Here is a 4522-nt window from a genome sequence, read left to right on the forward strand (position 1 = left end):
TGGTTAGAGGAGGTCCAAGTGAGGAGAATGAAGTTGTAAGCTTATGAAGCTGCAACAAGATGTAATTGTAAGTAGGTGGGATGTTGCCAAGAATGGATTATTGAGTTGGTTGGCCAGTGGAATCCAAAATGAGATATATGTGCTCAAATTAGCCCTGAGATTGGACCTGGTGGTGTTAGAGAAGGTCTAGGGTTTGGCTTGTTATGGTCACTAATCAACTAACACTCTAGAGATTAAACTGGGTCAAGGGAGAAATGGACCTATTTTCCTTTATCATCAGTTGGGTGGAGCACTCTTATCCCTGTGATTTTGCGGCTGAACAAGACAAGCAATAAAGATAGGTATCGACTAACTATTTACCTTTATCATCAGGTGTGTGGAGCACTCTTATCCCTGTGATTTTGTGGTTGAACAAGACAACGAATAAAGATAAGTATCGACTCACTATTTATGGCAGCCTACTTTTTGACTTGTTAAGCTAGTAATATTTATTGTGATTTGTTCATCTAAAATTTATTGTAAGTTTTATGTTTAAAAAAATGGGGTAAACTTGGTTAATTCAAGGCCAAACTACATAACAGTAGCCTAGAGTGGCCTTTGCCTTTGTTTTTTGAAAGTGAACTGGAATACCAGAGTGTCATAGGAATAGGTTCCGTTAAGAATAGTTTCCAAATGAGTTACGGAAAAATAACAGAATTAGTAAGCACATCATTTATAAGAACAGAGTGTAAGTATTCAATTATTTTCAAGTATTTGCAGTCAATGCATACTTCGCTTACATTGTAAATGGTTGCAGAAGTTGATGATGATATGGGTTGTAGTCTAAAAATAAGATAAATTATGTGAAATAAACTAAAATTAAGACATCAGTTGCAAAATTGTATAAAAATAAAAGGAAAATTTAGTATCGGCAAGAAATGTCGAATATGGGAAACTTATGTCTCATAGAGTTTCTTGGGTAGGGAGACTTTCAAATCAGATAAAAGAAGATATTAGTGGAGCTATTAATGTAGAAATGTCATGAAATTTCCATACGGAATCCATGTCTATAATGTGCAGTTGAAGTGAAACATTTGACAGTCGAAAGAATGAATCAAATATATGTAGAAAGTGAGGTGAATAGACCATGAAAATCATTGAACTGTTGTTTCCTAGCTCAACAACTATACATATATTACATAAAGAAACAACATCGGTTGACCCAAATCATTTATCTCAGCACAAATTTGAGTCTCAAAAGAGGAATATATACAATACAATTAAATAGAAAAAACCTTGCTGCCAGAGTAACACCTAAATCACTAAGAATATGTTGTGACACACTGTTCTTTAAATAATTATAAATATAATGTAAACTGCTATAGGGAATATGAAATATTCTCAATTCTGCATAAAACTCAATGTCTGCAAAATAACAAATAATCGTGCATGATGGAAATAAAACAATCCAAGCTCGTAATTTTGACTAAATTATAAATAAAACATGAGGGTCTCTGCTTTGAATACAAAATTAAAATTCCATAAATTCGAGCAGATCAGTATGAAAGAATACCTGGGTCACTCAGGGTAATTTGGTGCCCTTGAATAACAGGCAATTTATTGTAAGACGAGCAAGAAATTGGCTGCAATGAATATGATGTAGAGTACAATGTTAAACCCTGTACCAGGATTTGAAAAGTACTTATAGCAGTGAGAAGAAAAAAAAGAATTATAACCTAAAGAATGAGATGGCAATTGTAATGTGACCTGAGATAAAGGCCCATTAATTGCTTGAAGTGTGGAAGAAACCCCCGACTCTTTTCTGAGACTCTGCATCTAGAGAGGGGAGTAGCATAACAAAATTGCATCTTAGAAAAACAAAAACAAAAGAAGATTGGAATTTGTAGCAACTAATAAAATCCAGTGCATGAGGGTACCTGATAAGTGGAAGGCGTTGAGAAGATGACTCTAATATGTTATAATCGATTTCCAACAGAGCCTAACAATGACTCCTACATATTTCACGAGGTTATTGTTAACCAAGGTACTCATATAATCTAACAAAGAAGTAAAAAAAAACATATAGCAAGGATATTCTCTTCGCTGCATCTATTGCAGTGAGTATGGTGAACTCTGGGAATTGAAACAAAGGAAGCTGTCAACTGAGCAAAAACTGGATTACCTATTAAATCAAAAGGGAAATTGTGAGAAACAAATGAATAAGCACTCCTTAAATTATCTAAAACAAAATTTTAGGCAAAATATTTTCTTGGCTTACTTGAGTTTGGTGGCCATTTCATTGAAAAAGGAATACTCAGGTGTACACCTGCAACAAAGAAAACCCATTCTGAGCTTGGTTGTCGAGAACTACCAAGTATGGAAACATAAAAAATATAATAGTCTATAGTTACTTGTTGACATGAAGACACACCGAAAACTGAGACCATGGTAACTCCATTTGAAAGTCTCGCAGAGACGGTGATGGAAGCAAAGAAGATTAATACCACCAATAAGAACTTTTGGAGATTACCAGCTGACAAATAGTAGCAGACAACAAGAAAGGCCATGAAGGATAAAACCCTAGCCTGGAGGTTGTAGACGAAACCCTTCGACAGAGAATTGAATAGAATGAGCACCGAAGTCAAGGAGAGGTTGGGTAGTTTCCCTAGCTATCCTAAGTAACCTGCCCACCATCTGATTAGGTGGTGCAATCCAACGATGTGGGTGGGCACACTTGTCCCAGCATACAAGTGGCATTTATTCGATAATTTTACATTTAACATCGAAAGAGGGTTATAATTTAAGCCATAACATTACATTATACCTAGTAAAGGTTTGACACAACAACAATTTATTATGGTATGGAGTTAGAATCCTTCATACAATGTTCACAATATGTCATCATAACATTAAACATATATTACATATCAATGTGTATGGTAACCCAAGAATGTTGATGTCAATATGTGCCTAGAATGGTTACTAGTTAAATATATATGTATAGGTAATTAAAAGTGATGGTAAGTAATTATAGCGGCACTTACAAAAATGTCCTGGCACACACACACACACACACACACACTATATATATATATATATTCGATCAACATAGGACAACCATTAATAAAGAAAAACCCCATGGATATATGTACATGTCACGCTAGTGTAATAACTCAGTAGTAATATTACCTTAGTTGATTTTATCATGGAATAAATAAACAAAAGTTGTTAGTTACACAATAATTAATACATTCATCAAGAGAAAAATTCTTATATATGGTCCTAAGACAGTTGTATTGGTAAAACTTCTTTTTATGTAGCAATTATAAGGGATTGGGTATGTTACATGAGGGTTTAATGACTTAGAAAATGAATGAACAAAATCATAGTTCTCAATGTTGTAATCCTAATTTTAGGTTTTGTGATGTTTAAAAGGTTCATCATGTGTAGGTTCATACCCAAATAGAATTAAAACCATACAAATTGGAAAATTTTGGCAAGGTTAACAAATTACTTTATCGCAAATAAAATCATTAACACACTTATATTTTCGACAACACAAAATGGTGAATTATCTTTACAACGAGCTTGCAAATGTGTAAAATATACATAGGTTGTTAAGAGATTTACATTCAAGTTCTTAATTAGATGTAGTTACCATTAAGTATGTGTTACAATAATGATGGTGGTATGAATTATATAGTGAGTGTTTGAATGACCAACATCCAATGAGCTCAAATGATAAACACATATTCAACCCCAACATTATAACCACATCAAGTGCAAAAAAAACACTCTGAACTAAGAGGTTATAAATAGTTAGAGAGATAAAACATAAAAACATAAAGAAAGAAATATGGCCTCATTTCCTTAAGTTCACTTGATCTCTATTCTTTGCTCTTGAAAAATATCATAAAGTAACATATTTACAACTAACCGTAGTGGTAAGTTTCTTACCCCATTATAATTTACACATAACCCAACACTAATTGTTTTGGTTTTTTCCAAAAGAAAAAATAGAAGCAGCAAATAAAATAAGATTACGGAGAGAGTGGATTCAAGGAAAATTTAGAAAGATAAAGTTTCAAAGCTTCATAGAAAACATTAGTTAAATAGAACCTAAAATGGTAGATAAACCAACCTAATAATAAAATTTTGTGAAAATAAACTATTTAATATTATAAAAAGTATATTACATTAAAACATAAATAAGAGTAAGTGAAAATACAAATAATTTTATTCCAAAACATCCATTCACATTCGTCTTAATTTAATATAGAAATTATAATGATGTTTCAACCTCAAAAAATTTAAAATCTAATAATCTTTTTCAAACTTAAATATAATAAATTATTAAAAACAAAACCTTTTCAAAATTATACAATATTTATAAATATTTTAAAAATAATATGGTTCGTTGAAATTAAAATCACTTTTACAAATTTAAATTCATAAAAATAAAACACTACACAAATTCAATTTTGATTCCTCCTAATATCATTATAATTAAATTCAAACAGGGTAAGCACGTATAGGCAATGAT

This window comes from Pinus tabuliformis, chromosome 2_2 (assembly GCF_031772625.1).
Source record: "Pinus tabuliformis cultivar Carrire ecotype Pingquan chromosome 2_2, CPIR1, whole genome shotgun sequence".
NCBI lineage: Eukaryota > Viridiplantae > Streptophyta > Pinopsida > Pinales > Pinaceae > Pinus > Pinus tabuliformis.